Below are 8,233 nucleotides of genomic sequence, written 5' to 3' on the forward strand. Positions count from 1 at the left end.
TTGCTATTGTGAAGCTCAAATTAGACAACTTATATATGTTGAGCTTTGATGCGTGGCAGGTGTACAATGAAGGTTAGTTTCTTTCAGGCTCTTCCTAGCCCTCTCGCCCCCCAGCAAAGATTGTCTCTTATTTTGGAAACATACTAGATCTCTCATTTATCCATCATCCATCCATCCATCCATCCATGCATCCATCCGTCCATCCACCCCTCCACCAAGAAAGTATTTAGCACCAATTATGTATTCAGCCCTGTGCTCAGTGCTAAAGATACAGAGATTAAAATGCTGCTGCTGCTGGTGGCGGTGGTAAAGACTGACATCTGCTCAGCACTTAATACAAGTCAGTTACTGTACTTCATCAACTCGGTAACTACACCATGGGTTAGGTGTTACTATTCCATTTAACAGATGGGGGAACTGAGGCCAAAGGACATGGAGCCAGCCAGAATTCACACATGAATTATGGGTATCCTGAGGGAGGTCCAAACCAGGGCAGAAGCTCTGGGCGAAAGGCACCAGGCAAGGGCTCCTGCAAGAGACGGCATCTGAGCAAAGGCTTGAGAGCTCAGTCTTACTTGGCACGAGGTGATAGGGGAAAGAGCACAAGGAAAGGGAAGAGTGAACAAAGGCCTGGAGGGTGGCGTGTGCATGCGTGTGTGTGTGTGTGTATGTGTGTTGAATGGAGCAGGTTGTAGTTTGGAAGAAACTGTGGGTCTTATCTCTGCCCAGACCCTCAGCCTCTTGGCACCCTCACCCCTCCTCACCCTGACTGCACGCAGTTGAAGGTGAATGCATGTTTCTGAGGTTATCAGAGTATGATGATCTGTGTGTGCCAGGATAAGGAGGCAGGGTATCAGGGAGAATGTTTGAGGCAGCGAAGACCGTCCGGGAAGAGATGCAGAAGCGTGGGGATGTTTAGAGAACAGAAGGTTCTGCGTGGTTGGAATGTGGGTTTGCGGGGGATAAGAGCTGATAACTATAGTTCTAGGTGTACCATAGCATGGCCTGGGCTATTATGCCACTGAGACAATCCTGGAGCCAGTGGAGCTTTTAGAGAAAGGCCCCTGGTGCTTTCTGCAGGGCGGTCCTAGAGGTCAGAGGGATCCAGGTCGAGGGCTCCTGGAGCGAGGCCAGGCTGGGTGGGATGCTACACTAGTTACAAACACAGGACAGGCTAGCCACCCCAGCCCCTCTTCAGGCATGGCTCCTTCACTCCCACACAGTGGCCTGCCACCTGCCCAGGGCAAAGTAAGCAAGAGCCAGGAAGGACAGGGAGAGACAAAGGGTTTCAGACACTCAGGACAATGCCCCGATTCTATCTCACCTTCGGGGAAGCCTCTCCCACGGCCTGAGGCTTTTAAGTAGCCAGGAGAAAAACCAGGCCCAGCTTCACCATGTGTAAAATCTGCATCCCAGTTTACCTAACTCTCCATACCAATTCTGTGATGTAGGCTCAGGGCAGTGAGGTTACTTGTCCAGAGTCACACACCTTGTGAATAACAGAGAGAATGCAGATTTGTTTCCAGGAAGGCTGTGCCCTTGGCTCAGCCCTCCATTCTCTGGTCTCCTTTGATGGAGCTGGGACAAAACTCAATGTTTTACTGAGACCCTCTGACTTCCCCCTACAGCCCTCTTCTAAGACATAGGCTTTTGGGACCTTCTTTGATTCTTTTTTGAGGCCCAGTGTTGGGGGCTATTGCATCACCAGCAGCCAGGCCCCATCAGTGATGAATTCATCTCAAAGCAGTGTCCCAAGGCCAGCTGGAAGACTCCAGCTGTCATATTCATTACAATGAATGGCCTGGGAGTCACAGCCAGGGCCCCACTCTGCCAGGTCTTATTCAATATTCCCTTTTGCCCCACCCCCTTCTCCTTTAATGAATGCAGCAGATACCTGTGGCTTTTTCCATGGCTCCTAATGAACTGTGAGCAACATACGGTAGTTGCCTGGCTGACTTCTTCAGTCTTTGCTGGGGCCTTCCCTGTGATGGGTCTCTGTACTATCTCAGGAAGGAGTCACTACCAGGAAACACCTACCCTGCACTTTGTCCATTGCCTCTCCTGGACAGGGCCATCAGAGATTGGCTGCAAGTCCTTGGGGGAGAGGAAATGGTCTCTGGCTTGCAAGAGCCAGCTTGTCCTCAGAAGCAGGTGGCTGATAAGCTGGAGATAGAGCTGGGGCTGGGTCACAAAGGTGGCTTTTAGGAAGTTTATATCTGAACATGTGAGGCAGGCCTTAAGACAGGGGCCCTTGAGGCAACCTAGCATTGTGCAGGCTGGGCCTGGGGCCCACAGGGGCACAACTCCAGGGATCCTAGAAAGGCAGGATGGCTGGACATATTAGGGAGCATCAGGAATGATTTCTAAGACCTGAGACCGCCCAGCCTAGAGGAGAGAAGATAGGGTGTGGGCGGGGACAGTCATCAAATCCTTGATTGAGGAAGAAGAGATGTTCTCAAGGACAGACAGGATCACAAGATAGGGGGGCTAGGGAGGCACCTGGGCTGTTTTTCAAGAAGACCACCCTCCCTTGAAAAGAAGCGCCCCTCCTGGGTGGCTGGCATACCCTGGGGAGGGGTGGACTCGGGGGTTGGGCATCGTGTTTACAGCTCTGAGAATCCCGGACCCCAAATCCGATTCCAGATGCTCTGACCACTCCCCTCATCTTCCATTGCCTCTCCAAACTGGATCCACAAATTTTTTGTTTGTTTGTTTTGTTTTGTCTGAGACAGAGTCTTGCTCTGTCGTTCAGGCTGGAGTGCAGTGGCGCGATCTCGGCTCATTGCAACCTCCGCCTCCTGGGTTCAAGCGATTCTCCTGCCCCAGCCTCCCGAGTAGCTGGGACTACAGACGCGTGCCACCATGCCCAGCTAATTTTTTTGTATTTTTAGTAGAGACTGGGTTTCACCGTGATGGCCAGGATGGTCCCAATCTCCTGACCTTGTGATCCGCCCGTCTCGGCCTCCCAAAGTGCTGGGATTATAGGCGTGAGCCACCGTGCCCGGCCACAAAATTTGTTTTATAAGTGTTCAAATCTACCCCCCTCTGCAACTCGCGAGGTGCTCAAAAGGTGCCTAAATGTCCCTATAAGATCCAGTTCTCCCTTTCCTCTTCCGCCTCAGCCCTCACCACTCCTGCCTGCAGTCAACAATATGCCAGACTCAATTGTTTTCAGATCCTCAGTTGGGTCCTGCAGTTTGTAAAATCTCCAGGCAGTTCCCACGCTCTTGCTTCTCCTAAGCGTATTCTCCCTGACTCCTCCTCCTCACTCTACCGGTTCAGTCTTGTTTACCTTTCAGGCCCTAAGACCGAACTTTCTGTGTGAACTCTCAGCACTGACAGGATCAGGACCCCTGCAAAGTACCCTAGATATCACAACACATATCAGGCTGCATTGCATTCTCCTGATAACCCATCTCTGTCCCCCACAAGACTACAGGCTCCCTCCGGGCACAGACTGTCTGTACGGACCTGGCACAGAGCTGGTACTCAACAAGTATGTGTTGAAGGAATGGATGGCTGGATGGATGGGTAGATGGGTGGATGGGATGCCCATAAGATAATTTGTAAGGTTTATGCCAGAGAGCCAAGCCCTCCTTCCAGCATGTTCTGGAGCTAGTCCCCGGAGCTTCAGGCAGGACATATAGGGGCCATTGGTCAGATCACCAGGCAAAGAAGTGAATGGATTTTCATTACCATCAAGACCGTGATGAGGAGATAGGGAGTAACCCTTCCAGAGCCAGCCCTGTCCATCGGCTGTGGCTGTTGGAGGCTGGGCAGGGACCCAGGGAGCATTCTGATCCTAAAAGAGATCCAAGGCTCATTTATACACAATCAGTCCAAGAACCACCTTCTTGCATCACCAAGTAGCAAGGCCCATTCTTTCTCCTTCTAAGTCTCCAGGCCCAGCTCTCTTTAAAAATTGTGATAAAACACACATAGTGTAAAATGACCATCTTAACCATTTTTAAGTGTACAGCTCAGTGCTGCTAAGTATATGTACACTGTTGTGCAACTAACTTCAGAACTTTTCATTTTGCAAAACTGAAACTCTATACTCATTAAACAACTCATTTCCTCCTTTCCCCAGTCCCTGGCAACTACTTTTTTACTTTGTGTTTCCTTGAGTTTGACTAGTCTCAATACCTCATAGAAATGAAATCATACGGTTATTTGTCTTTTGTGAAAGGTGTATTTCACTTAGCATAATGTCCTTAAGATTCATCTATTTTGTGTATGTGTCAACATTTTTACGGCTGAATAACATCCCATTCTATGTAGAGACCACATTTTGTTTATCCGTTCATCTGTCAGTAGACATTTGGGTTGCTTTCACCTTTTGGCTATTGTGAATAACCCTGCTATGAACGTGGGTGTACAAATACCTCTTTGAGACCTTCCTTTCAATTCTTTTGGATATATACCAAGAAGCAGTATTGCTGGATCATCTGGTAGCTCTATGTTTCATTTTTTTTTAAGAAAGTGCCATGCCGTTTGCCATAGCAGCTGCATCATCTTACATTTCCACCAAGAGCGCACAAGCGTTCCGATTTCCTCACAGCCTCACCAATACTCTTTGTTTTTGTCTTTTTTAAAACAGCAGCCATCCTAGAGGGTGCGTGGTGTTTCATTGTGGTTTTGTGCTTGCTTCGGCAGCACACATATTAAAATTGGAATGATGCAGAGAAGATATTTCGTTGTGGTTTAGATTTGCATTTCCTTAGTGATTAGTGGTGTTGAGCAACTTTTCATATACTTGTCCATTTGTACATCTTCTTTGGAGAAATGTCTGTTGAAACCATCTGCCAATTTTTAAATTGGGTTGCTTGTTTTTTGTTGTCGTTGGATTGTAAGAGTTCTTTATATATTCTGGATATTAACCCCTTCTCAGACGTATGGTTTACAAATATTTTCTCCCATTCTGTAGATTGCCTTTTTATTCTGTTGGTTGTGTCCTTAGATGACACATGCCCAGCTCTTTTCAGGACTCTTTTCTCTGTTTTCTATGTAAACTTTCGTTTGACATTTATTTTAAGCTGATTTCACCTAGCTCAATATTGTGAGGAGGCCCTAGAGATAGGAGGAGGTGGTAAGATTAATGCTGGCTTCCAATCTTTGGGTCTCTGAACCTGATTCCATTCATTCCTTATCTACCCATGTATTCATTCATTTAGCAAACACAGAGCTTTGGAATCAAACAGATCTGGCTTTGAATGCAATGTTTCTGAGTCTCAGTTCTCTCTCTGTAAAGCAGGGGAAAACTGGACATGTAGTCAAGGGAGAAGATTTGATGCTAGAAACATCAAACTAGAAACACTATGCAAAGGGCCTGCCCTGGGTGGACACTTCATAAACAGTAGCGACTGTCATTTCTCAGTGGCCAGCAGTGGGCGGATGCAGCCCTTCTCCAGGGTCCCTTAAATCTTAGGGTCAAGAGAGGTCAGCTTCAGTTTATTTTCCCAAGAGATTAAGTGCTTTTGACAAATCAAAGCCGTACTCTGACCAAGCCTCTCCCCACAGTGGCAGTGATAGTGATAAAGTCTCCCTCCTGTCATATGTTCTGACCCTGAAGGCAAGGAGGCAGGGAAGACACTCTGCCTGGCAGGGAGCCAAGTGAGCCCATGTTTGTGATGAGCGGAGTTTCTGTGAAAGACCTTTCACCAAAAACAGCAGGGTTTAATCATGTTGCCCTGGGTCGCGTGGCGATAAGATAAGCTGAGCTGCTCTGCAGTGTTTGAACCGTGGAGCTCTCTGACTAGAAGAGCTGCCTGACTAGGAAGACTGCCTGGAGGAGGAGCGACGCTTCATTGGTCCTTCCCCTCCGGCCAAAGAATCCTCCTCTCCTGGAAGCCTAGGAGCAGCTTCAAAGCAGATAAGGTGGGGAGGGGGTCCTGGGGTTCTGGACCCCACTTCTAACCCTGGCTCTGCTCCCCACTGCCTATGCCACCTGTTCCTGGTCTTTCTGAGTCTCAGCTCCTCACCTGTAGAATGAGCATAGGAAAAATACCTGGAAGGTGTGCGGTTTATGTGAGAAGATTCATGAAGAGTGCCTGGCACGCGTTCGGCCCTGAGCAAAAGCTGATTTCCTTCTCCTCCCCTTCCTCCTCAGCCTCTGCTTGCAACTCCACTCTCCAACTTCCACAGGCACAGGCGTGCACCCCCTGGCTCAGCATCCTTGGGGCTCCCACGCTCTCCCCTCCCTGGCTGCACAGAGCCTTGACTTCCGGCTTGTGTTGCCCTCCTCCTTTTCCCTCCAGGAGGAGAACTTTCTATCCCTCAGGAGCAGCTCCCACCTGCCACCCTTGCCTGATATTGCGGCCCATCTTGATGACACTGTTCCCAAGCCCCCTTGAGGACATACTGCTCTGGTTTTTGCCACAGACCGTACTTACTTTTGGTGGTAAGGATTTGTCCTTGGCATGCCCCCCAGCTGGGCTGGGAGTCTGGAGAGCAGAGCTGGGATCTGAATCACGCACCTTGGTGGGTAGCTCAATGCGGACCGCCACGTGTGCAGCACCCCGTGTGCCCAGTGCTCTTCTTGGAACAGGGTCTGAACGATGGTGGTGGCTGACAGATCGACCACACATGACTGACAGATGGACCCCCTGGTCCCCTTTTCAAGCATCCAGTACTCTACCCTTCCCCCACCCCATACACACATACTGACCTTCTTCCTTCACCAAGATGTCACAGTGGAGCCTCTTACCATTTAATTTGCAAAGCCTACAGGTCCCTAGGGCAGAAGGGCATCAGCGCTCTGTGTCTCTGCCCAACCTTGACACCCTGAACACTCTGTATGTGTGCCCTCAGGGAAGGTACGCTGATAGTTCCCATCCCAGAGTGCTGGGGAGTAGAGCTGGGAAAGAGGCTAGAGATGATCCAGGCCAATTTGTTCATTTCATGCTGAGGAAACTGAGGCCCGGAGAAGTTGGGAGACTTTTGAAGGTCACACACATTTGGCACATCCCGGCCTAGAACTCAGGGGTCTCCCTCTATTAATTTTACTTTAACAATTTGTCAACATTAGTGAGTCCCCACTGTGGACCAAGCCCCAGCTAAGCATTTTCACACTCATTCTTGCATTGAACTCGGATCATGTTGTTTGAAATTGATACTATTATCATTGAACAGAGGGGGAAACTCAGGCCTCAGAAAAGGGACATGACTGGCTCAAGGCTCACGGCTAGTAAGTGGCCAAGGGAGGACTTGAACCCAGATCTTTCAACTGCCAGTTTAGCACTCTTTCTGGCAACCTTGAGCCCCTCCTTGGCAATACCAAAAGGTTGCTGAGGGTGCTGGCACCCATGCCCCGCTGAGAGGAAAGGCCCATTGAGATGCTGGGTGGCACAGATGATGGCAAGGGCCCTGAACAGTGGTTTTCTGGCAAAATGTGGCCCTGTTTTGCATAACATGCACATAAAATCTCATATTCCTCAGGAATTCTGCACAGCAGCTCCCTGGCTCAGGGTAGGCAGAGTCCCTGCTGAACAAGGCTTCCTAGCCCTGGCTGGACTCACATCTCCTAGATGCCCCTTGCAATGCCAGCAGCTTCCATACCCAATCCTAGGGCCAATACTTTTACCTTCTTTGGGCTTTGGTCTCTTGGCCTCAAATGGGATGATGATGGTGTATGTAAAGGTATTTCTTAGTCCAGGCATGGTGACTCACACCTATAATCCCAGCACTTTGGGAGGCTGAAACGGGAGGCTCACTTGAGGCCAGGAGTTCGAGACCAGCCTGGCCAACATGGTGAAACCCCGTCTTTGCTAAAAATACAAAAAAATTAGCCGGGCATGGTGGCACATGCCTGTAATCCCAGCTACTCAGGAGGCTGAGGCAGGAGAATCACTTGAACCTGGGAGGTGGAGGTTGTAGTGAGCCGAGCTCGCACCACCTGCACTCTAGCCTGGGCAAGAGAGTGAGACTCTGACTCAAAAAAAAAAAAATAAAATAAAAGGTATTTCTTTCTCCACTGAAACACCACTTTAGGGAGGTCAAGGCTCCATTAAAATACCTTTAGCCTCCACATATGCTTCACAATAACAACAGTTGTGGCTTGTGATTAAGCACCTACAACATTCTAGAACTTAGTTACATCCCTGCAACATCCTGTTTTATGGATAGGAAAACTGAAGCACAGAGAGGTTAAGCCAACTGCCCTAGGTCACACAGCTAGTAAGTTGCAGAGCTGTGATATAATCTCAGGATCACTCAATTCCAATTCCAGGGCTTT

Source organism: Symphalangus syndactylus, chromosome 20 (genome assembly GCF_028878055.3).
Source record: "Symphalangus syndactylus isolate Jambi chromosome 20, NHGRI_mSymSyn1-v2.1_pri, whole genome shotgun sequence".
Taxonomy (NCBI): domain Eukaryota; kingdom Metazoa; phylum Chordata; class Mammalia; order Primates; family Hylobatidae; genus Symphalangus; species Symphalangus syndactylus.